This window comes from Pseudophryne corroboree, assembly GCF_028390025.1.
Source record: "Pseudophryne corroboree isolate aPseCor3 chromosome 3 unlocalized genomic scaffold, aPseCor3.hap2 SUPER_3_unloc_19, whole genome shotgun sequence".
Lineage (NCBI taxonomy): Eukaryota > Metazoa > Chordata > Amphibia > Anura > Myobatrachidae > Pseudophryne > Pseudophryne corroboree.
Genome location: NW_026967507.1, coordinates 703068 through 731038, shown reverse-complemented (window position 1 = coordinate 731038; position 27971 = coordinate 703068). Strand labels below are relative to the sequence as shown.

The following is a 27971-nucleotide window of genomic DNA, read 5'->3' as shown; positions in this document are numbered from 1 at the left end:
GCGTGTGCCGGGAGCTGTGTTATTCCCCCTCATATATCACTGTACTGTCCCCTATATAATAATAATACCACATATCAGTGTGTGCCGGGAGCTGTGTTATTCCTCCTCATATATCACTGTACAGTCCCCTCTCCCCTATATAATAATACCACATATCAGCGTGTGCCAGGGGCTGTGTTATTCCTCCTCATATATCACTGTACGGTCCCCTCTCCCCTATATAATAATAATACCACATATCAGCGTGTGCTGGGAGCTGTGTTATTCCCCCTCATATATCACTGTACGGTCCCCTCTCCCCTATATAATAATAATACCACATATCAGTGTGTGCCGGGAGCTGTGTTATTCCCCCTCATATATCACTGTATGGTCCCTTCTCCCCTATATAATAATAATACCACATATCAGTGTGTGCCGGGAGCTGTGTTATTCCCCCTCATATATCACTGTACGGTCCCCTCTCCCCTATATAATAATAATACCACTACATATCAGCGTGTGCCGGGAGCTGTGTTATTCCACCTCATATATCACTGTACAGTCCCCTCTCCCCTATATAATAATAATACCACATATCAGCGTGTGCGTGGGGGCTGTGTTATTCCTCCTCATATATCACTGTACGGTCCCCTCTCCCCTATATAATAATAATAATAATACCACATATCAGCGTGTGCCGGGAGCTGTGTTATTCCTCCTCATATAGCACTGTACTGTCCCCTCTCCCCTATATAATAATAATACCACATATCAGCGTGTGCCGGGAGCTGTGTTATTTCCCCTCATATATAACTGTACGGTCCCCTTTCCCCTATATAATAATAATACCACATATCAGCGTGTGCAGGGAGCTGTTTTATTCTCCCTCATATATCACTGTACGGTCCCCTCTCCCCTATATAATAATAATACCACATATCAGTGTGTGCCGGGAGCTGTGTTATTCCCCCTCATATATCACTGTACTGTCCCCTCTCCGCTATATAATAATAATACCACATATCAGTGTGTGCCGGGAGCTGTGTTATTCCTCCTCATATATCACTGTACGGTCCCCTCTCCTCTATATAATAATAATACCACATATCAGTGTGTGCCGGGAGCTGTGTTATTCCCCCTCATATATCACTGTACTGTCCTCTCTCCCCTATATAATAATAATACCACATATCAGCGTGTGCCGGGAGCTATGTTATTCCCCCTCATATATCACTGTACAGTCCCCTCTCCCCTATATAATAATAATACCACATATCAGTGTGTGTCGGGAGCTGTATTATTCCCCCTCATATGTCACTGTACGGTCCCCTCTCCCCTATATAATAATAATACCACATATCAGGGTGTGTCGGGAGCTATGTTATTCCCCCTCATATATCACTGTACAGTCCCCTCTCCCCTATATAATAATAATACCACATATCAGTGTGTGCCGGGAGCTGTGTTATTTCCCCTCATCCCTATTTAATACCAATACCACATATCAGCGTGTGCCGGGAGCTGTGTTATTTCCCCTCATCCCTATATAATACCAATACCACATATCAGTGTGTGCCGGGAGATGTGTTATTCCTCCTCATATATCACTGTACGGTCCCCTCTCCCCTATATAATAATAATACCACATATCAGTGTGTGCCGGGAGCTGTGTTATTCCTCCTCATATATCACTATACGGTCCCCTCTCTCCTATATAATAATAATACCACATATCAGTGTGTGGCAGGAGCTGTGTTATTCCCCCTCATATATCACTGTACGGTCCCCTCTCCCCTATATAATAATAATAATACCACATATCAGCGTGTGCCGGGAGCTGTGTTATTCCTCCTCATATATCACTGTACGGTCCCCTCTCCCCTATATAATAATAATACCACATATCAGGGTGTGTCGGGAGCTATGTTATTCCCCCTCATATATCACTGTACAGTCCCCTCTCCCCTATTTAATAATAATACCACATATCAGCGTGTGCCGGGAGCTGTGTTATTCCCCCTCATATATCACTGTACGGTCCGATCTCTCCTATATAATAATAATACCACATATCAGCGTGTGCCGGGAGATGTGTTATTCCCCTCATATATCACTGTACGGTACCCTCTCCCCTATATAATAATAATAATACAACATATCAGTGTGTTACGGGAGCTGTGTTATTCCACCTCATATATCACTGTACAGAACCCTCTCCTCTATATTATAATAATACCACATATCAGCGTGTGCCGGGAGATGTGTTATTCCCCTCATATATCACTGTACGGTACCCTCTCTCCTATATAATAATAATACAACATATCAGTGTGTTCTGGGAGCTGTGTTATTCCACCTCATATATCACTGTACAGTCCCCTCTCCCCTATATAATAATAATACCACATATCAGTGTGTGTCGGGAGCTGTATTATTCCCCCTCATATGTCACTGTACGATCCGATCTCTCCTATATAATAATAATACCACATATCAGCGTGTGCCGGGAGCTGTTTTATTCCCACTCATATATCACTGTACGGTCCCCGCTCCCCTATGTAATAATAATACCACATATCAGCGTGTGCTGGGAGCTGTGTTATTCCCCCTCATATAACACTGTACGGTCCCCTCTCCTCTATATAATAATAATACCACATATCAGTGTGTGCCGGGAGCTGTGTTATTCCCCCTCGTATATCACTGTACGGTCCCCTCTCCCCTATATAATAATAATACCACATATCAGTGTGCCGGGAGCTGTGTTATTCCTTCTCATATATCACTGCTCGGTCCCCTCTCCTCTATATAATAATAATACCACATATCAGTGTGCCGGGAGCTGTGTTATTCCCCTCATATATCACTGTACGGTCCCCTCTCCTCTATATAATAATAATACCACATATCAGCGTGTGCCGGGAGCTGTGTTATTCCCCTCATATATCACTGTACGGTCCCCTCTCCTCTATATAATAATAATACCACATATCAGCGTGTGACGGGAGCTGTGTTATTCCCCCTCATATATCACTGTACGGTCCCCTCTCCCCTATATAATAATAATACCACATATCAGTGTGTGCTGGGAGCTGTGTTATTCCCCCTCATATATCACTGTACGGTCCCCTCTCCCCTATATAATAATAATACCACATATCAGTGTGTGCCGGGAGCTGTGTTATTCCCCCTCATATATCACTGTACGGTCCCCTTTCCCCTATATAATAATAATACCACATATCAGTGTGTGCCGGGAGCTGTGTTATTCCCCCTCATATATCACTGTACGGTCCCCTCTCCTCTATATAATAATAATACCACATATCAGCGTGTGCCGGGAGCTGTGTTATTCCCCTCATATATCACTGTACGGTCCCCTCTCCCCTATATAATAATAATACCACATATCAGTGTGTGCCGGGAGCTGTGTTATTCCCCCTCATATATCACTGTACGGTCCCCTCTCCCCTATATAATAATAATACCACATATCAGTGTGCGGGAGCTGTGTTATTCCTCCACATATATCACTGTACGGTCACCTCTCCTCTATATAATAATAATACCACATATCAGCGTGTGCCGGGAGCAGTGTTATTCCTCCTCATATATCACTGTACTGTCCCCTCTCCCCTATATAATAATAATACCACATATCAGTGTGTGCTGGGAGCTGTGTTATTCCTCCTCATATATCACTGTACGGTCCCCTCTCCCCTATATAATAATAATACCACATATCAGCGTGTGTCGGGAGCTGTGTTATTCCTCCTCATATATCACTGTACGGTCCCCTCTCCCCTATATAATAATAATACCACATATCAGCGTGTGTCGGGAGCTGTGTTATTCCTCCTCATATATGACTGTACGGTCCCCTCTCCCCTATATAATAATAATACCACATATCAGCGTGTGCCGGGGGCTGTGTTATTCCCCCTCATATATCACTGTACGGTCCCCTCTCCCCTATATAATAATAATACCACATATCAGCGTGTGCCGGGAGCTGTGTTATTCCCCCTCATATATCACTGTACGGTCCCCTCTCCTCTATATAATAATAATACCACATATCAGCGTGTGCCGGGAGCTGTGTTATTCCCCTCATATATCACTGTACGGTCCCCTCTCCTCTATATAATAATAATACCACATATCAGCGTGTGACGGGAGCTGTGTTATTCCCCCTCATATATCACTGTACGGTCCCCTCTCCCCTATATAATAATAATACCACATATCAGTGTGTGCTGGGAGCTGTGTTATTCCCCCTCATATATCACTGTACGGTCCCCTCTCCCCTATATAATAATAATACCACATATCAGTGTGTGCCGGGAGCTGTGTTATTCCCCCTCATATATCACTGTACGGTCCCCTCTCCCCTATATAATAATAATACCACATATCAGTGTGCCGGGAGCTGTGTTCTTCCCCCTCATATATCACTGTACGGTCCCCTCTCCCCTATATAATAATAATACCACATATCAGTGTGCCGGGAGCTGTGTTATTCCACCTCATATATCACTGTACGGTCCCCTCTCCCCTATATAATAATAATACCACATATCAGCGTGTGCCGGGAGCTGTGTTATTCCCCTCATATATCACTGTACGGTCCCCTCTCCCCTATATAATAATAATACCACATATCAGTGTGTGCCGGGAGCTGTGTTATTCCTCCTCATATATCACTGTACGTCCCCTCTCCCCTATATAATAATAATACCACATATCAGTGTGTGCCGGGAGCTGTGTTATTCCCCCTCATATATCACTGTACGGTCCACTCTCCCCTATATAATAATAATACCACATATCAGTGTGTGCCGGGAGCTGTGTTATTCCTCCTCATATATCACTGTACGGTCCCCTCTCCCCTATATAATAAGAATTTACTTACCGATAATTCTATTTCTCGTAGTCCGTAGTGGATGCTGGGGACTCCGTCAGGACCATGGGGAATAGCGGGCTCCGCAGGAGACAGGGCACATCTAAAAAGCTTTTTAGGTCACATGGTGTGTACTGGCTCCTCCCCCTATGACCCTCCTCCAAGCCTCAGTTAGGTACTGTGCCGGGAGCTGTGTTATTCCCCTCATATATCACTGTACGGTCCCCTCTCCCCTATATAATAATAATACCACATATAATATAGTATATATACTCCCCTATATAATAAATATACCACATATCAGTGTGCCGGGAGATGTGTTATTCCTCTCATATATCACTGTACGGTACCCTCTCTCCTATATAATAATAATACAACATATCAGTGTGTTCTGGGAGCTGTGTTATTCCACCTTATATATCACTGTACAGTCCCCTCTCCCCTATACAATAATAATACCACATATCAGTGTGTGTCGGGAGCTGTATTATTCCCCCTCATATGTCACTGTACGATCCGATCTCTCCTATATAATAATAATACCACATATCAGCGTGTGCCGGGAGCTGTGTTATTCCCACTCATATATCACTGTACGGTCCCCGCTCCCCAATGTAATAATAATACCACATATCAGCGTGTGCTGGGAGCTGTGTTATTCCCCCTCATATATCACTGTACGGTCCCCTCTCCTCTATATAATAATAATACCACATATCAGTGTGTGCCGGGAGCTGTGTTATTCCTCCTCATATATCACTGTACTGTCCCCTCTCCTCTATATAATAATAATACCACATATCAGCGTGTACCGGGAGCTGTGTTATTCCCCTCATATATCACTGTACGGTCCACTCTCCCCTATATAATAATAATACCACATATCAGTGTGTGCCGGGAGCTGTGTTATTCCTCCTCATATATCACTGTACGGTCCCCTCTCCCCTATATAATAAGAATTTACTTACCGATAATTCTATTTCTCGTAGTCCGTAGTGGATGCTGGGGACTCCGTCAGGACCATGGGGAATAGCGGGCTCCGCAGGAGACAGGGCACATCTAAAAAGCTTTTTAGGTCACATGGTGTGTACTGGCTCCTCCCCCTATGACCCTCCTCCAAGCCTCAGTTAGGTACTGTGCCCGGACGAGCGTACACAATAAGGAAGGATCTTGAATCCCGGGTAAGACTCATACCAGCCACACCAATCACACCGTACAACTTGTGATCTGAACCCAGTTAACAGTATGATAACAAAACGAAGTAGCCTCCGAAAAGATGGCTCACAACAATAGTAATAACCCGATTTTTGTAACAATAACTATGTACAAGCATTGCAGACAATCCGCACTTGGGATGGGCGCCCAGCATCCACTACGGACTACGAGAAATAGAATTATCGGTAAGTAAATTCTTATTTTCTCTAACGTCCTAGTGGATGCTGGGGACTCCGTCAGGACCATGGGGATTATACCAAAGCTCCCAAACGGGCGGGAGAGTGCGGATGACTCTGCAGCACCGAATGAGAGAACTCCAGGTCCTCCTTAGCCAGAGTATCAAAATTTGTAAAATTTTACAAACGTGTTCTCCCCTGACCACGTAGCTGCTCGGCAAAGTTGTAATGCCGAGACTCCTCGGGCAGCCGCCCAGGATGAGCCCACCTTCCTTGTGGAATGGGCATCTACATATTTCGTCTGTGGCAGGCCTGCCACAGAATGTGCAAGCTGAATTGTACTACAAATCCAGCGTGCAATAGACTGCTTAGAAGCATGAGCACCCAGCTTGTTGGGTGTATACAGTATAAACAGCAAGTCAGACTTTCTGACTCCAGCCGTCCTAACTATATATATATATATATATTTTTAGGGCCCTGACCACGTCTAGTAACTTGGAGTCCTCCAAGTCCCTAGTAGCCGCAGGCACCACAAGAGGTTGTTTCAGGTGAAAACGCTGACACCCCTTCATGAAGAAACTGGAGACGAGTCCCAGTTCTGTCCTGTTCAAATGGAAAATTTTAATATGGGCTTTTGTAAGACAAAGCCGCCCATTCTGACAATCGCCTGGCCGAGGCCAGGGCTAACAACATGGTCACTTCCCATGTGAGATATTTGTCAACAGCATGGTCACTTTCCATGTGAGATATTTCAAATCCACAGATTTGAGCGGTTCAAACCAATATGATTTTAAGAAATCCCAACACTATGTTGAGATCTCACGGTGCCCCTAGGGGCACAAAAAAGCTGTATATGCAATACATCCTTTACAATCTGGACTTCAGGAACAGAAGTCAATTCTTTCTGGAAGAAAATCTACAGGGCCGAAATTTAAATGTTAATGAACCCCAATTTGAGGTCCAAAACACTCCTGTTTTCAGGAAGTGTAGAAATCGACCTAGTTGAATTTCCGTCGTGGAGCCTTCCTGGCCTCACCCACGCAACATATTTTCACCACATGTGGTGATGACGTTGTGCGGTCACCTCCTTCCTGGCTTTGACCAGGGTAGGTATGACCTCTTATGGAATGCCTTTTCCCCTCAGGATCCGGCATTCAACCGCCATGCCGTCAAACGCAGCCGCGGTAAGTCTTGGAATAGACATGGTACTTGCTGAATCAAGTCCCTTCTTAGCTCCCCAGGCCCTTAGTCCTCTGTGAGCATTTCTTGAAGTTCCGGGTACCAAGTCCCTCTTGGCCAATCCGGAGCCACTAGTATAGTTCATACTCCTCTATGTCTTATAATTCTCAATACCCTGGTTATGAGAAACAGAGGAGGGAACACATACACAGACTGGTACACCCACGGTGTTACCAGAACATCCACAGCTATCGCCTGAAGGTCTCATGACCTGGCGGAATACCTGTCCCGTTTTTGTTCGGGCGGGACGCCATCATGTCCACCTTTGGTCTTTGCCAACGGTCCACAATCATGTTGAAAAACTTCCCTATGAAGTTTCCACTCTCCCGGGTGGAGGTCATGCCTGCTGAGGAAGTCTGCTTCCCAGTCGTCCACTCCCGGAAAGAACACTGCTGACAGTGCTATCACATGATTTTCCGCCTAGCGAAAAATCCTTGCAGTTTTCACTGCCCTCCTGCTTCTTGTGCCGCCCTTCTGTTTATGTGGGCGACTGCCGTGATGTTATCCCACTGGATCAATACCGGCTGACCTTGAAGCAGAGGTCTAGCTAAGTTTAGAGCATTATAAATTTGCTCTAAGCTTATTTATGCGGAGAGAATTCTCCAGACTTAATCACACTTCCCTGGAAATTTTTTCCCTGTGTGACTGTTCCCCAGCCTCTCAGGCTGGCCTCCGTGGTCACCGGCATCCAATCCTGAATGCCGAATCTGCGGCCCTCTAGAAGATGAGCACTCTGTAATCACCACAGGAGAGACACCCTTTTCCTTGGATATAGGGTTATCCGCTGATGCATCTGAGGATGCGATCCGGACCATTTGTCCAGCAGATCCCACTGAAGAGTTCTTGCGGGAAATCTGCCGAATGGAATTGCTTCGTAATAAGCCACCATTTTTACCAGGACTCTTGTGCAATGATGCACTGACACTTTTCCTGGTTTTAGGAGGATCCCGATTAGCTCGGATAACTCCCTGGTTTTCTCCACTGGGAGAAACACGTTTTTCTGGACTGTGTCCAGAATCTTCCCTAGGAACAGTAGACGTGTCGTCGGAAAAAGCTGCGATTTTGGAATATTTAGAATCCACTCGTGCTGTCGTAGAACTACTTAAGATAGTGCTACTCCGACCTCCAACTGTTCTCTGGACCTTGCCCTTATCAGGAAAGCGTCCATGTTTCTTTTAAGAAAAATCATCATTCCGGCCATTACCTTGGTAAAGACCCGGGGCGCCGTGGACCATCCAAACGGCAGCGTCTGAACTGATAGTGACAGTTCTGTACCAGGAACCTGAAGTACCCTTGGTGAGAAGGGCAAATTTGGACCTGTAGGTAAACGTCCCTGATATCCAGTGACATCATATCGTCCCCTTCTTCCTGGTTCGCTATCACTGCTCCGAGTGACTCCATCTTGATTTGAACGCTTGTATGTAAGTGTTCAAATATTTCAGATCTCACCGAGCCGGTTGGCTTCAGTACCACAATATAGTGTGGAATACTACCCCCTTCCTTGTTGTAAGAAGGGTACTTTGATTATCACCTGCTGGGAATACAGCCTGTGAATTGTGTGAGGGGGAGACGTCTCGAATTTCCAATGTACACCTGGGATATTACATGTAGGATCCCGGAGTTCCCTTGCGAGTGTTGCTGAAACTCTTGAGATGACCCCCTACCGCACCTGAGTCCGCTTGTACGGCCCCAGCGTTATGCTGCGGACTTGGCAGAAGCCGTGAGGAGCTTCTGTTCCTGGGAATGAGCTGCTTGCTGCAGTCTTCTTCCCTTTCCTCTCCCCCTGGGCAGATATGACTGGCCTTCGCCCGCCTGCCCGTATGGGGACGAAAGGACTGAGACTGAAAAGACTGGCCCTCATTCCGAGTTGTTCGCTCGGTATTTTTCATCGCATCGCAGTGAAAATCCGCTTAGTACGCATGCGCAATGTTCGCACTGCGACTGCGCCAAGTAACTTTACTATGATGAAAGTATTTTTACTCACGGCTTTTTCTTCGCTCCGGCGATCGTAATGTGATTGACAGGAAATGGGTGTTACTGGGCGGAAACACGGCGTTTCAGGGGCGTGTGGCTGAAAACGCTACCGTTTCCGGAAAAAACGCAGGAGTGGCCGGAGAAACGGTGGGAGTGCCTGGGCGAACGCTGGGTGTGTTTGTGACGTCAACCAGGAACGACAAGCACTGAAATGATCGCACAGGCAGAGTAAGTCTGGAGCTACTCTGAAACTGCTAACTCGTTTGTAATCGCAATATTGCGCGTACGTCGGTCGCAATTTTAAGAAGCTAAGATTCACTCCCAGTAGGCGGCGGCTTAGCGTGTGTAACTCTGCTACATTCGCCTTGCGAGCGAACAACTCGGAATGAGGGCCACTGTGTCCTTTTCTGCCAATATGTGACTCGGGGTAACAAAAGGTGGATTTTTCAGCTGTTGCCATGGCCACCAGGTCCAATGGACCGCCCCTTTATACGGCAATACTTCCATATGCCGTCTGGAATCTGCCTCACCTGACCACTGTCGTGTCTTCGTCTGGCAGATATGTACATCACATTTACTCTTGATGCCAGAATGCAAATATGCCTCTGCGCATCACACATATATAGAAATGCATCCTTAAAATGCTCTATAGACAATAAAATCCTGTCCCTGTCAAGGGTATCAAAATTTTCAGTCAGGAAATCCGACCAAGCCCCCTCAGCGCTGCACATCCAGGCTGAGGCGATTGCTGGTCGTAGTATAACACCAGTATGTGTGTATATACTGTTATGATATTTTCCAGCTTCCTATCAGCTGGCTCCTTGAGGGCGGCCGTATCTGGAAACGGTAACGCCATGTTTTTTATAAGCGTGTGAGCGCCTTGTCCACCCTAAGGTGTGTTTTCCAACTCGCCCTTACTACTGGCGGGAAAAAGGGTATACCGCCCATAACTTTCTGTCGGAGGAACCCCACGTATCATCACACACTTCATTTAATTTATCTGATTTAGGCAAAACTACAAGTAGTTTTTTCCCACCCTACAAAATACCCTTATTTGTGGTACTTGTGGTATCAGAAATACGTAACACCTCCTTCATTGCCCTTAACATGTAACTTGTGGCCCTAAAGGAAAAATACGTTTGTTTCTTCACCGTCGACACTGGGGTCAGTGTCCGTGTCAGTGTCTGTCGACCGACTGAGGTAAATGGGCGTTTTTACAAGCCCCTGACGGTGTCTGAGACGCCTGGACCGATACTAATTTGTCCGCCGGCTGTCTCATGTCGTCAACCGGCTTGCAGCGTGTTGACATTATCACGTAATTCCATAAGTAAGCCATCCATTCTGGTGTCGACTCCCTAGAGAGTGACATCACCATTACAGGCAATTTTCTCCGTCTCCTCACCAACATTTTCCTCATACATGTCGACACACACGTACCGACCTACAGCACACACATACAGGGAATGCTCTGATAGAGGACAGGACCCACTAGCCCTTTGGGGAGACAGAGGGAGAGTTTGCCAGCACACACCAAAAGCGCCATAATGTATATAACAACCCTAGAAGGTGTTGTTTCTATATATGGGCTCTTAATATATAATTATATCGCCAATTTATGCCCCCCTTCTCTTTAACCCTGTTTCTGTAGTGCAGGGGAGAGTGGGAGCCTTCCTCACCAGCGGAGCTGGTCAGGAAAATGGCGCTGAGTGCTGAGGAGAATAAGCTCCGCCCCTTTCACGGCGGGCTTTTCTCCCGGTTATTAGGAAAACTGGCCTGGGTTAAATACATACATATAGCCTTAATGGCTATATGTGATGTATTTATTTGCCAAATAGGTATTTATATTGCTGCCCAGGGCGCCCCCAGCAGCGCCCTGCACCCTCCGTGACCGTGTCAGTGAGCCGTGTAGCAACAATGGCGCACAGCTGCAGTGCTGTGCGCTACCTCTCTGAAGACTGTGAAGTCTTCTGCCGCCTGTTTCCGGACCTCCGTTCCGCCGTCTTTCTTCAGCGTCTGTAAGGGGGATCGGCGGCGCGGCTCCGGGACGAACCCCAGGCTGACCTGTGTTCCGACTCCCTCTGGAGCTCAGTGTCCAGTAGCCTAAAACTTCAATCCTCCTGCACGCAGGTGAGTTGCAAGTCTCTCCCCTAAGTCCCTCGTTGCAGTGATCCTGTCGCCAGCAGGAATCACTGATTAGAAACCTAAAAAAAAACTTTACTAAACAGCTCCTTAAGAGAGCCATCCAGTTTGCACCCTTCTCGGACGGGCACAAAAACCTAACTGAGGCTTGGAGGAGGGTCATAGGGGGAGGAGCCAGTACACACCATGTGACCTAAAAAGCTTTTTAGATGTGCCCTGTCTCCTGCGGAGCCCGCTATTCCCCATGGTCCTGACGGAGTCCCCAGCATCCACTAGGACGTTAGAGAAAATAATAATACCACATATCAGTGTGTGCCGGGAGCTGTGTTATTCCCCTCATATATCACTGTACTGTCCCCTCTCCCCTATATAATAATAATACCACATATCAGCGTGTGCCGGGACCTGTGTTATTCCTCCTCATATATCCGTGTATGGTCCCCTCTCCCCAATATAATAATAATACCACATATCAGTGTGTGCCGGGAGCTGTGTTATTCCCCCTCATATATCACTGTACGGTCCCCTCTCCCCTATATAATAATAATACCACATATCAGTGTGCCGGGAGCTGTGTTATTCCTTCTCATATATCACTGTACGGTCCCCTCTCCTCTATATAATAATAATACCACATATCAGTGTGCCGGGAGATGTGTTATTCCTCCTCATATATCACTGTACGGTCCCCTCTCTTCTATATAATAATAATACCACATATCAGCGTGTGCCGGGAGCTGTGTTATTCCCCCTCGTATATCACTGTACTGTCCCCTCTCCCCTATATAATAATAATACCACATATCAGTGTGTGCCGGGAGCTGTGTTATTCCTCCTCATATATCACTGTACAGTCCCCTCTCCCCTATATAATAATACCACATATCAGCGTGTGCCAGGGGCTGTGTTATTCCTCCTCATATATCACTGTACGGTCCCCTCTCCCCTATATAATAATAATACCACATATCAGCGTGTGCTGGGAGCTGTGTTATTCCCCCTCATATATCACTGTACGGTCCCCTCTCCCCTATATAATAATAATACCACATATCAGTGTGTGCCGGGAGCTGTGTTATTCCCCCTCATATATCACTGTATGGTCCCTTCTCCCCTATATAATAATAATACCACATATCAGTGTGTGCCGGGAGCTGTGTTATTCCCCCTCATATATCACTGTACGGTCCCCTCTCCCCTATATAATAATAATACCACTACATATCAGCGTGTGCCGGGAGCTGTGTTATTCCACCTCATATATCACTGTACAGTCCCCTCTCCCCTATATAATAATAATACCACATATCAGCGTGTGCGTGGGGGCTGTGTTATTCCTCCTCATATATCACTGTACGGTCCCCTCTTCCCTATATAATAATAATAATAATACCACATATCAGCGTGTGCCGGGAGCTGTGTTATTCCTCCTCATATAGCACTGTACTGTCCCCTCTCCCCTATATAATAATAATACCACATATCAGCGTGTGCCGGGAGCTGTGTTATTTCCCCTCATATATCACTGTACGGTCCCCTTTCCCCTATATAATAATAATACCACATATCAGCGTGTGCAGGGAGCTGTTTTATTCTCCCTCATATATCACTGTACGGTCCCCTCTCCCCTATATAATAATAATACCACATATCAGTGTGTGCCGGGAGCTGTGTTATTCCCCCTCATATATCACTGTACTGTCCCCTCTCCCCTATATAATAATAATACCACATATCAGTGTGTGCCGGGAGCTGTGTTATTCCTCCTCATATATCACTGTACGGTCCCCTCTCCTCTATATAATAATAATACCACATATCAGTGTGTGCCGGGAGCTGTGTTATTCCCCCTCATATATCACTGTACTGTCCTCTCTCCCCTATATAATAATAATACCACATATCAGCGTGTGCCGGGAGCTGTGTTATTCCCCCTCATATATCACTGTACGGTCCCCTCTCCCCTATATAATAATAATACCACATATCAGCGTGTGCCGGGAGCTGTGTTATTCCTCCTCATATATCACTGTACGGTCCCCTCTCCCCTATATAATAATAATACCACATATCAGCGTGTGCCGGGAGCTGTGTTATTCCCCTCATATATCACTGTACGGTTCCCTCTCCTCTATATAATAATAATACCACATATCAGCGTGTGCCAGGAGCTGTGTTATTCCCCCTCATATATCACTGTACGGTCCCCTCTCCCCTGTATAATAATAATACCACATATCAGTGTGTGCCGGGAGCTGTGTTATTTCCCCTCATCCCTATTTAATACCAATACCACATATCAGCGTGTGCCGGGAGCTGTGTTATTTCCCCTCATCCCTATATAATACCAATACCACATATCAGTGTGTGCCGGGAGATGTGTTATTCCTCCTCATATATCACTGTACGGTCCCCTCTCCTCTATATAATATTAATACCACATACCAGCGTGTGCCGGGAGCTGTGTTATTCCTCCTCATATATCACTATACGGTCCCCTCTCTCCTATATAATAATAATACCACATATCAGTGTGTGGCAGGAGCTGTGTTATTCCCCCTCATATATCACTGTACGGTCCCCTCTCCCCTATATAATAATAATAATACCACATATCAGCGTGTGCCGGGAGCTGTGTTATTCCTCCTCATATATCACTGTACGGTCCCCTCTCCCCTATATAATAATAATACCACATATCAGGGTGTGTCGGGAGCTATGTTATTCCCCCTCATATATCAATGTACAGTCCCCTCTCCCCTATTTAATAATAATACCACATATCAGCGTGTGCCGGGAGCTGTGTTATTCCCCCTCATATATCACTGTACGGTCCGATCTCTCCTATATAATAATAATACCACATATCAGCGTGTGCCGGGAGATGTGTTATTCCCCTCATATATCACTGTACGGTACCCTCTCCCCTATATAATAATAATAATACAACATATCAGTGTGTTACGGGAGCTGTGTTATTCCACCTCATATATCACTGTACAGAACCCTCTCCTCTATATTATAATAATACCACATATCAGCGTGTGCCGGGAGATGTGTTATTCCCCTCATATATCACTGTACGGTACCCTCTCCCCTATATAATAATACCACATATCAGCGTGTGCCGGGAGATGTGTTATTCTCCTCATATATCACTGTACGGTCCCCTCTCTCCTATATAATAATAATACAACATATCAGTGTGTTCTGGGAGCTGTGTTATTCCACCTCATATATCACTGTACAGTCCCCTCTCCCCTATATAATAATAATACCACATATCAGTGTGTGTCGGGAGCTGTATTATTCCCCCTCATATGTCACTGTACGATCCGATCTCTCCTATATAATAATAATACCACATATCAGCGTGTGCCGGGAGCTGTTTTATTCCCACTCATATATCACTGTACGGTCCCCGCTCCCTTATGTAATAATAATACCACATATCAGCGTGTGCTGGGAGCTGTGTTATTCCCCCTCATATATCACTGTACGGTCCCCTCTCCTCTATATAATAATAATACCACATATCAGTGTGTGCCGGGAGCTGTGTTATTTCTCCTCATATATCACTGTACGGTCCCCTCTCCCCTATATAATAATAATACCACATACCAGCGTGTGCCGGGAGCTGTGTTATTCCCCCTCATATATCACTGTACGGTCCCCTCTCCCCTATATAATAATAATACCACATATCAGTGTGTGCCGGGAGCTGTGTTATTCCTCCTCATATATCACTGTACGGTCCCCTCTCCCCTATATAATAATAATACCACATATTAGTGTGTGCCGGGAGCTGTGTTATTCCCCTCATATATCACTGTACTGTCCCCTCTCCCCTATATAATAATAATACCACATATCAGCGTGTGCCGGGACCTGTGTTATTCCTCCTCATATATCACTGTACGGTCCCCTCTCCCCTATATAATAATAATACCACATATCAGTGTGTGCCGGGAGCTGTGTTATTCCCCCTCATATATCACTGTACGGTCCCCTCTCCCCTATATAATAATAATACCACATATCAGTGTGCCGGGAGCTGTGTTATTCCTTCTCATATATCACTGCTCGGTCCCCTCTCCTCTATATAATAATAATACCACATATCAGTGTGCCGGGAGATGTGTTATTCCTCCTCATATATCACTGTACGGTCCCCTCTCTTCTATATAATAATAATACCACATATCAGCGTGTGCCGGGAGCTGTGTTATTCCCCCTCATATATCACTGTACTGTCCCCTCTCTTCTATATAATAATAATACCACATATCAGTGTGTGCCGGGAGCTGTGTTATTCCTCCTCATATATCACTGTACAGTCCCCTCTCCCCTATATAATAATACCACATATCAGCGTGTGCCGGGGGCTGTGTTATTCCTCCTCATATATCACTGTACGGTCCCCTCTCCCCTATATAATAATAATACCACATATCAGCGTGTGCTGGGAGCTGTGTTATTCCCCCTCATATATCACTGTACGGTCCCCTTTCCCCTATATAATAATAATACCACATATCAGTGTGTGCCGGGAGCTGTGTTATTCCCCCTCATATATCATTGTACGGTCCCCTCTCCTCTATATAATAATAATACCACATATCAGCGTGTGCCGGGAGCTGTGTTATTCCCCTCATATATCACTGTACGGTCCCCTCTCCCCTATATAATAATAATACCACATATCAGTGTGTGCCGGGAGCTGTGTTATTCCCCCTCATATATCACTGTACGGTCCCCTCTCCCCTATATAATAATAATACCACATATCAGTGTGCGGGAGCTGTGTTATTCCTCCTCATATATCACTGTACGGTCACCTCTCCTCTATATAATAATAATACCACATATCAGCGTGTGCCGGGAGCAGTGTTATTCCTCCTCATATATCACTGTACTGTCCCCTCTCCCCTATATAATAATAATACCACATATCAGTGTGTGCTGGGAGCTGTGTTATTCCTCCTCATATATCACTGTACGGTCCCCTCTCCCCTATATAATAATAATACCACATATCAGCGTGTGTCGGGAGCTGTGTTATTCCTCCTCATATATCACTGTACGGTCCCCTCTCCCCTATATAATAATAATACCACATATCAGCGTGTGTCGGGAGCTGTGTTATTCCTCCTCATATATCACTGTACGGTCCCCTCTCCCCTATATAATAATAATACCACATATCAGCGTGTGCCGGGGGCTGTGTTATTCCCCCTCATATATCACTGTACGGTCCCCTCTCCCCTATATAATAATAATACCACATATCAGCGTGTGCCGGGAGCTGTGTTATTCCCCCACATATATCACTGTACGGTCCCCTCTCCTCTATATAATAATAATACCACATATCAGCGTGTGCCGGGAGCTGTGTTATTCCCCTCATATATCACTGTACGGTCCCCTCTCCTCTATATAATAATAATACCACATATCAGCGTGTGACGGGAGCTGTGTTATTCCCCCTCATATATCACTGTACGGTCCCCTCTCCCCTATATAATAATAATACCACATATCAGTGTGTGCTGGGAGCTGTGTTATTCCCCCTCATATATCACTGTACGGTCCCCTCTCCCCTATATAATAATAATACCACATATCAGTGTGTGCCGGGAGCTGTGTTATTCCCCCTCATATATCACTGTACGGTCCCCTCTCCCCTATATAATAATAATACCACATATCAGTGTGCCGGGAGCTGTGTTCTTCCCCCTCATATATCACTGTACGGTCCCCTCTCCCCTATATAATAATAATACCACATATCAGTGTGCCGGGAGCTGTGTTATTCCCCCTCATATATCACTGTACGGTCCCCTCTCCCCTATATAATAATAATACCACATATCAGTGTGTGCCGGGAGTTGTGTTATTCCTCCTCATATATCACTGTACGGTCCCTATATAATAATAATACCACATATCAGTGTGCCGGGAGCTGTGTTATTCCCCCTCATATATCACTGTACGGTCCCCTCTCCCCTATATAATAATAATACCACATATCAGCGTGTGTCGGGAGCTGTGTTATTTCCCTCATATATCACTGTACGGTCCCCTCTCTCCTATATAATAATAATACCACATATCAGCGTGTGCCGGGAGCTGTGTTATTCCCCTCATATATCACTGTACGGTCCCCTCTCCCCTATATAATAATAATACCACATATCAGTGTGTGCCGGGAGCTGTGTTATTCCTCCTCATATATCACTGTACGTCCCCTCTCCCCTATATAATAATAATACCACATATCAGTGTGTGCCGGGAGCTGTGTTATTCCCCCTCATATATCACTGTACGGTCCCCTCTCCCCTATATAATAATAATATCACATATCAGCGTGTGCCGGGAGCTGTGTTATTCCCCTCATATATCACTGTACGGTCCCCTCTCCTCTATATAATAATAATACCACATATCAGCGTGTGCCGGGAGCTGTGTTATTCCCCCTCATATATAACTGTACGGTCACCTCTCTCCTATATAATAATAATACCACATATCAGCGTGTGCCGGGAGCTGTGTTATTCCCCTCATATATCACTGTACGGTCCCCTCTCCCCTATATAATAATAATACCACATATCAGTGTGCCGGGAGCTGTGTTATTCCCCTCATATATCACTGTACGGTCCCCTCTCCCCTATATAATAATAATACCACATATCAGTGTGTGCCGGGAGCTGTGTTATTCCCCCATATATCACTGTACGGTCCCCTCTCCCCTATATAATAATAATACCACATATCAGTGTGTGTCGGGAGCTGTGTTATTCCTCCTCATATATCACTGTACGGTCCTCTCTCCTCTATATAATAATAATACCACATATCAGTGTGTGCCGGGAGCTGTGTTATTCCTCCTCATATATCACTGTACGGTCCCCTCTCCCCTATATAATAATAATAATACCACATATCAGTGTGCCGGGAGCTGTGTTATTCCCCTCATATATCACTGTACGGTCCCCTCTCTCCTATATAATAATAATACCACATATCAGTGTGTGTCGGGAGCTGTGTTATTCCCCTCATATATCACTGTACGGTCCCCTCTCCCCTATATAATAATAATAATACCACATATCAGTGTGTGCCGGGAGCAGTGTTATTCCCCCTCATATATCACTGTACTGTCCCCTCTCCTCTATATAGTAATAATACCACATATCAGCGTGTGCCGGGAGCTGTGTATAGACACTATATAATAATAATACCACATATCAGTGTGCCGGGAGCTGTGTTATACCCCATCATATATCACTGTACGGTCCCCTCTCTCCTATATAATAATAATACCATATATCAGTGTGTGTCGGGAGCTGTGTTATTCCCCTCATATATCACTGTACGGTCCCCTCTCCCCTATATAATAATAATACCACATATCAGTGTGTGCCGGGAGCTGTGTTATTCCTCCTCATATATCACTGTACGGTCCTCTCTCCTCTATATAATAATAATACCACATATCAGTGTGTGCCGGGAGCTGTGTTATTCCTCCTCATATATCACTGTACGGTCCCCTCTCTCCTATATAATAATAATACCACATATCAGTGTGTGTCGGGAGCTGTGTTATTCCCCTCATATATCACTGTACGGTCCCCTCTCCCCTATATAATAATAATAATACCACATATCAGTGTGTGCCGGGAGCAGTGTTATTCCCCCTCATATATCACTGTACTGTCCCCTCTCCTCTATATAGTAATAATACCACATATCAGCGTGTGCCGGGAGCTGTGTATAGACACTATATAATAATAATACCACATATCAGTGTGCCGGGAGCTGTGTTATTCCCCATCATATATCACTGTACGGTCCCCTCTCTCCTATATAATAATAATACCATATATCAGTGTGTGTCGGGAGCTGTGTTATTCCCCTCATATATCACTGTACGGTCCCCTCTCCCCTATATAATAATAATACCACATATCAGTGTGTGCCGGGAGCTGTGTTATTCCTCCTCATATATCACTGTACGGTCCTCTCTCCTCTATATACGGTAATAATAATACCACATATCAGTGTGTGCCGGGAGCTGTGTTATTCCTCCTCATATATCACTGTACGGTCCCCTCTCCCCTATATAATAATACAGGTTGAGTATCCCTTATCCAAAATGCTTGGGACCAGAGGTAATTTGGATATCGGATTTTTCCGTAGTTTGGAATAATTGCATACCACAATGAGATATCATGGTGATGGGACCTAAATCTAAGCACAGAATGTATTTATGTTACATATACACCTTATACACAGCCTGTAGGTAATTTTAGCAAATATTTTTTATAACTTTGTGCGTTAAACAAAGTGTGTGTACATTCACACAATTCATTTATGTTTCATATACACCTTATATACACAGTCTGAAGGTCATTTAATACAATATTTTTAATAACTGTGTGTATTAAACAAAGTTTGTGTACATTGAGCCATCAAAAAACAAAGGTTTCACTATCTCACTCTCGCTCAAAAAAGTCCGTATTTCGGAATATTCCGTATTTCGGATATTTGGATATGGGATACTCAACCTGTAATACCACATATCAGTGTGCCGGAAGCTGTGTTATTCCCCCTCATATATCACTGTACGGTCTCCTCTCCTCTATATAATAATAATACCACATATCAGTGTGTGCCGGGAGATGTGTTATTCCCCCTCATATATCACTGTACGGTCCCCTCTCCCCTATATAATAATAATAATACCACATATCAGTGTGTGCCGGGAGCTGTGTTATTCCCCCTCATATATCACTGTACGGTCCCCTCTCCTCTATATAATAATAATACCACATATCAGTGTGTGTCGGGAGCTGTGTTATTCCCCTCATATATCACTGTACGGTCCCCTCTCCCCTATATAATAATAATACCCCATATCAGCATGTGCCGGGAGCTGTGTTATTCCCCCTCATATATCACTGTACTGTCCCCTCTCCTCTATATAATAATAATACCACATATCAGCGTGTGCCGGGAGCTGTGTATAGACACTATATAATAATAATACCACATATCAGTGTGCCGGGAGCTGTGTTATTCCCCCTCATATATCACTGTACGGTCCCCTCTCCCCTATATAATAATAATACCCCATATCAGCATGTGCCGGGAGCTGTGTTATTCCCCCTCATATATCACTGTACTGTCCCCTCTCCTCTATATAATAATAATACCACATATCAGCGTGTGCCGGGAGCTGTGTATAGACACTATATAATAATAATACCACATATCAGTGTGCCGGGAGCTGTGTTATTCCCCCTCATATATCACTGTACGGTCCCCTCTCTCCTATATAATAATAATACCACATATCAGTGTGTGTCGGGAGCTGTGTTATTCCCCTCATATATCACTGTACGGTCCCCTCTCCCCTATATAATAATAATACCACATATCAGTGTGTGCCGGGAGCTGTGTTATTCCTCCTCATATATCACTGTACGGTCCCCTCTCTCCAATATAATAATAATACCACATATCAGTGTGTGTCGGGAGCTGTGTTATTCCCCTCATATATCACTGTACGGTCCCCTCTCCCCTATATAATAATAATACCACATATCAGTGTGTGCCGGGAGCTGTGTTATTCCCCCTCATATATCACTGTACGGTCCCCTCTCCCCTATATAATAATAATTCCACATATCAGCGTGTGCCGGGAGCTGTGTTATTCCTCCTCATATATCACTCTACGGTCCCCTCTCCTCTATATAATAATAACACCACATATCAGTGTGTGCCGGGAGCTGTGTTATTCCCCCTCATATATCACTGTACTGTCCCCTCTCCCCTATATAATAATAATACCACATATCAGCGTGTGCCGGGGGCTGTGTTATTTCCCCTCATATATCACTGTACGGTCCCCTCTCCTCTATATAATAATAATACCACATATCAGTGTGTGCCGGGAGCTGTGTTATTCCCTCTCATATATCACTGTACGGTCCCCTCTCCTCTATATAATAATAATACCACATATCAGTGTGTGCCGGGAGCTGTGTTATTCCCCCTCATATATCACTGTACGGTCCCCTCTCCCCTATACAATAATAATACCACATATCAGTGTGTGCCGGGAGCTGTGTTATTCCCCTCATATATCACTGTACGGTCCCCTCTCCCCTATATAATAATAATACCACATATCAGTGTGTGCTGGGAGCTGTGTTATTCCCCCTCATATATCACTGTACGGTCCCCTCTCCTATATAATAATAATAATACTACATATCAGTGTGTGCCGGGAGCTGTGTTATTCCTCCTCATATATCACTGTACGGTCCCCTCTCCCCTATATAATAATAATACCACATATCAGCGTGTGCCGGGAGCTGTGTTATTCCCCCTCATATATCACTGTACTGTCCCCTCTCCCCTATATAATAATAATACCACATATCTGTGTGTTCCGGGAGCTGTGTTATTCCCACTCATATATCACTGTACGGTCCCCTCTCTCCTATATAATAATAATACCACATATCAGTGTGTGTCGGGAGCTGTGTTATTCCCCTCATATATCACTGTACGGTCCCCTCTCCCCTATATAATAATAATAATACCACATATCAGTGTGTGCCGGGAGCAGTGTTATTCCCCCTCATATATCACTGTACTGTCCCCTCTCCTCTATATAGTAATAATACCACATATCAGCGTGTGCCGGGAGCTGTGTATAGACACTATATAATAATAATACCACATATCAGTGTGCCGGGAGCTGTGTTATTCCCCCTCATATATCACTGTACGGTCCCCTCTCTCCTATATAATAATAATACCATATATCAGTGTGTGTCGGGAGCTGTGTTATTCCCCTCATATATCACTGTACGGTCCCCTCTCCCCTATATAATAATAATACCACATATCAGTGTGTGCCGGGAGCTGTGTTATTCCTCCTCATATATCACTGTACGGTCCTCTCTCCTCTATATAATAATAATACCACATATCAGTGTGTGCCGGGAGCTGTGTTATTCCTCCTCATATATCACTGTACGGTCCCCTCTCCCCTATATAATAATACAGGTTGAGTATCCCTTATCCAAAATGCTTGGGACCAGAGGTAATTTGGATATCGGATTTTTCCGTAGTTTGGAATAATTGCATACCACAATGAAATATCATGGTGATGGGACCTAAATCTAAGCACAGAATGTATTTATGTTACATATACACCTTATACACAGCCTGTAGGTAATTTTAGCAAATATTTTTTATAACTTTGTGCGTTAAAGTGTGTGTACATTCACACAATTCATTTATGTTTCATATACACCTTATATACACAGTCTGAAGGTCATTTAATACAATATTTTTAATAACTGTGTGTGTTAAACAAAGTTTGTGTACATTGAGCCATCAAAAAACAAAGGTTTCACTATCTCAGTCTCGCTCAAAAAAGTCCGTATTTCGGAATATTCCGTATTTCGGATATTTGGATATGGGATACTCAACCTGTAATACCACATATCAGTGTGCCGGGAGCTGTGTTATTCCCCCTCATATATCACTGTACGGTCTCCTCTCCTCTATATAATAATATTACCACATATCAGTGTGTGCCGGGAGATGTGTTATTCCCCCTCATATATCACTGTACGGTCCCCTCTCCCCTATATAATAATAATACCACATATCAGTGTGTGCCGGGAGCTGTGTTATTCCCCCTCATATATCACTGTACGGTCCCCTCTCTTCTATATAATAATAATACCACATATCAGTGTGTGTCGGGAGCTGTGTTATTCCCCTCATATATCGCTGTACGGTCCCCTCTCCCCTATATAATAATAATACCCCATATCAGCATGTGCCGGGAGCTGTGTTATTCCCCCTCATATATCACTGTACTGTCCCCTCTCCTCTATATAATAATAATACCACATATCAGCGTGTGCCGGGAGCTGTGTATAGACACTATATAATAATAATACCACATATCAGTGTGCCGGGAGCTGTGTTATTCCCCCTCATATATCACTGTACGGTCCCCTCTCTCCTATATAATAATAATACCCCATATCAGCATGTGCCGGGAGCTGTGTTATTCCCCCTCATATATCACTGTACTGTCCCCTCTCCTCTATATAATAATAATACCACATATCAGCGTGTGCCGGGAGCTGTGTATAGACATTATATAATAATAATACGACATATCAGTGTGCCGGGAGCTGTGTTATTCCCCCTCATATATCACTGTACGGTCCCCTCTCCCCTATATAATAATAATACCCCATATCAGCATGTGCCGGGAGCTGTGTTATTCCCCCTCATATATCACTGTACTGTCCCCTCTCCTCTATATAATAATAATACCACATATCAGCGTGTGCCGGGAGCTGTGTATAGACACTATATAATAATAATACCACATATCAGTGTGCCGGGAGCTGTGTTATTCCCCCTCATATATCACTGTACGGTCCCCTCTCTCCTATATAATAATAATACCACATATCAGTGTGTGTCGGGAGCTGTGTTATTCCCCTCATATATCACTGTACGGTCCCCTCTCCCCTATATAATAATAATACCACATATCAGTGTGTGCCGGGAGCTGTGTTATTCCTCCTCATATATCACTGTACGGTCCCCTCTCTCCAATATAATAATAATACCACATATCAGTGTGTGTCGGGAGCTGTGTTATTCCCCTCATATATCACTGTACGGTCCCCTCTCCCCTATATAATAATAATACCACATATCAGTGTGTGCCGGGAGCTGTGTTATTCCCCCTCATATATCACTGTACGGTCCCCTCTCCCCTATATAATAATAATACCACATATCAGCGTGTGCCGGGAGCTGTGTTATCCCCCCTCATATATCACTGTACTGTCCCCTCTCCCCTATATAATAATAATACCACATATCAGCGTGTGCCGGGGGCTGTGTTATTTCCCCTCATATATCACTGTACGGTCCCCTCTCCTCTATATAATAATAATACCACATATCAGTGTGTGCCGGGAGCTGTGTTATTCCCCCTCATATATCACTGTACGGTCCCCTCTCCTCTATATAATAATAATACCACATATCAGTGTGTGCCGGGAGCTGTGTTATTCCCCCTCATATATCACTGTACGGTCCCCTCTCCCCTATACAATAATAATACCACATATCAGCGTGTGCCGGGAGCTGTGTTATTCCCCTCATATATCACTGTACGGTCCCCTCTCCCCTATATAATAATAATACCACATATCAGTGTGTGCTGGGAGCTGTGTTATTCCCCCTCATATATCACTGTATGGTCCCCTCTCCTATATAATAATAATAATACTACATATCAGTGTGTGCCGGGAGCTGTGTTATTCCTCCTCATATATCACTGTACGGTCCCCTCTCCCCTATATAATAATAATACCACATATCAGCGTGTGCCGGGAGCTGTGTTATTCCCCCTCATATATCACTGTACTGTCCCCTCTCCCCTATATAATAATAATACCACATATCTGTGTGTTCCGGGAGCTGTGTTATTCCCCTCATATATCACTGTATGGTCCCCTCTCCCCTATATAATAATAATACCACATATCAGCGGGTGCCGGGAGCTGTGTTATTCCTCCTCATATATCACTGTACGGTCCCCTCTCCCCTATATAATAATAATACCACATCTCAGTGTGTGCCGGGAGCTGTGTTATTCCCCCTCATATATCACTGTACGGTCCCCTCTCCCCTATATAATAATAATACCACATATCAGCGTGTGCCGGGAGCTGTGTTATTCCCCTCATATATCACTGTACGGTCCCCTCTCCCCTATATAATAATACCACATATCAGTGTGTGCTGGGAGTTGTGTTATTCCCCCTCATATATCACTGTACGGTCCCCTCTCCCCTATATAATAATAATACCACATATCAGTGTGTGCCGGGAGCTGTGTTATTTCCCCTCATATATCACTGTACGGTCCCCTCTCCTCTATATAATAATAATACCACATATCAGCGTGTGCCGGGAGCCGTGTTATTCCCCCTCATATATCACTGTACTGTCCCCTCTCCTCCATATAATAATAATACCACATATCAGCGTGTGCCGGGAGCCGTGTTATTCCCCCTCATATATCACTGTACGGTCCCCTCTCCCCTATATAATAATAATACCACATATCAGTGTGTGCCGGGAGCTGTGTTATTTCCCCTCATATATCACTGTACGGTCCCCACTCCCCTATATAATAATAATACCACATAGCGTGTGCCGGGACCTGTGTTATTCCCCCTCATATATCACTGTACTGTCCCCTCTCCACCATATAATAATAATACCACATATCTGCGTGTGCCGGGAGCCGTGTTATTCCCCCTCATATATCACTGTACGGTCCCCTCTCCCCTATATAATAATAATACCACATATCAGTGTGTGCCGGGAGCTGTGTTATTTCCCCTCATATATCACTGTACGGTCCCCTCTCCTCTATATAATAATAATACCACATATCAGCATGTGCCGGGAGCTGTGTTATTCCTCCTTATATATCACTGTACGGTCCCCTCTCCCCTATATAATAATAATACCACATATCAGTGTGTGCCGGGAGCTGTGTTATTCCCCTCATATATCACTGTACGGTCCCCTCTCCCCTATATAATAATAATACCACATATCAGTGTGTGCCGGGAGCTGTGTTATTCCCCCTCATATATCACTGTACGGTCCCCTCTCCCCTATATAATAATAATACCACATATCAGTGTGCCGGGAGCTGTGTTATTCCCCCTCATATATCACTGTACGGTCCCTCTCCCCTATATAATAATAATACCACATATCAGAGTGTGCCGGGAGCTGTGTTATTCCTCCTTATATATCACTGTACGGTCCCCTCTCCCCTATATAATAATAATACCACATATCAGTGTGTGCCGGGAGCTGTGTTATTCCCCCTCATATATCACTGTACTGTCCCCTCTCCTCTATATAATAATACCACATATCAGCGTGTGCCGGGAGCTGTGTTATTCCCCCTCATATATCACTGTACTGTCCCCTCTCCCCTATATAATAATGATACCACATATCTGTGTGTTCCGGGAGCTGTGTTATTCCCCTCATATATCACTGTATGGTCCCCTCTCCCCTATATAATAATAATACCACATATCAGCGGGTGCCGGGAGCTGTGTTATTCCTCCTCATATATCACTGTACGGTCCCCTCTCCCCTATATAATAATAATACCACATCTCAGTGTGTGCCGGGAGCTGTGTTATTCCCCCTCATATATCACTGTACGGTCCCCTCTCCCCTATATAATAATAATACCACATATCAGCGTGTGCCGGGAGCTGTGTTATTCCCCTCATATATCACTGTACGGTCCCCTCTCCCCTATATAATAATACCACATATCAGTGTGTGCTGGGAGTTGTGTTATTCCCCCTCATATATCACTGTACGGTCCCCTCTCCCCTATATAATAATAATACCACATATCAGTGTGTGCCGGGAGCTGTGTTATTTCCCCTCATATATCACTGTACGGTCCCCTCTCCTCTATATAATAATAATACCACATATCAGCATGTGCCGGGAGCTGTGTTATTTCCCCTCATATATCACTGTACGGTCCCCTCTCCTCTATATAATAATAATACCACATATCAGCATGTGCCGGGAGCCGTGTTATTCCCCCTCATATATCACTGTACTGTCCCCTCTCCTCCATATAATAATAATAATACCACATATCAGCGTGTGCCGGGAGCCGTGTTATTCCCCCTCATATATCACTGTACGGTCCCCTCTCCCCTATATAATAATAATACCACATATCAGTGTGTGCCGGGAGCTGTGTTATTTCCCCTCATATATCACTGTACGGTCCCCTCTCCCCTATATAATAATAATACCACATAGCGTGTGCCGGGACCTGTGTTATTCCCCCTCATATATCACTGTACTGTCCCCTCTCCTCCATATAATAATAATACCACATATCAGCGTGTGCCGGGAGCCGTGTTATTCCCCCTCATATATCACTGTACGGTCCCCTCTCCCCTATATAATAATAATACCACATATCAGTGTGTGCCGGGAGCTGTGTTATTTCCCCTCATATATCACTGTACGGTCCCCTCTCCTCTATATAATAATAATACCACATATCAGCGTGTGCCGGGAGCCGTGTTATTCCCCCTCATATATCACTGTACTGTCCCCTCTCCTCCATATAATAATAATACCACATATCAGCGTGTGCCGGGAGCCGTGTTATTCCCCCTCATATATCACTGTACGGTCCCCTCTCCCCTATATAATAA

At 44.6% G+C, this 27971-nt stretch overlaps 1 protein-coding gene across 3 annotated transcripts in view; it reads right to left on the bottom strand.

Annotated features, from left to right (window-relative positions):
* LOC134983578 (zinc finger protein OZF-like) overlaps nucleotides 1–27971 on the bottom strand; it is a 129344-nt gene that overhangs the window by 85583 nt on the left and 15790 nt on the right. The window contains exon 1 of one of the 3 annotated variants that reach the window (XM_063949239.1): nucleotides 4895–5117. The exons of the other annotated variants lie outside the window; for them this stretch is intronic. The gene's annotated coding sequence lies outside the window, so the exon portion shown is untranslated. Of the gene's footprint in view, nucleotides 1–4894; nucleotides 5118–27971 lie in introns of those variants that run through there. 3 annotated transcript variants of the gene reach the window in all.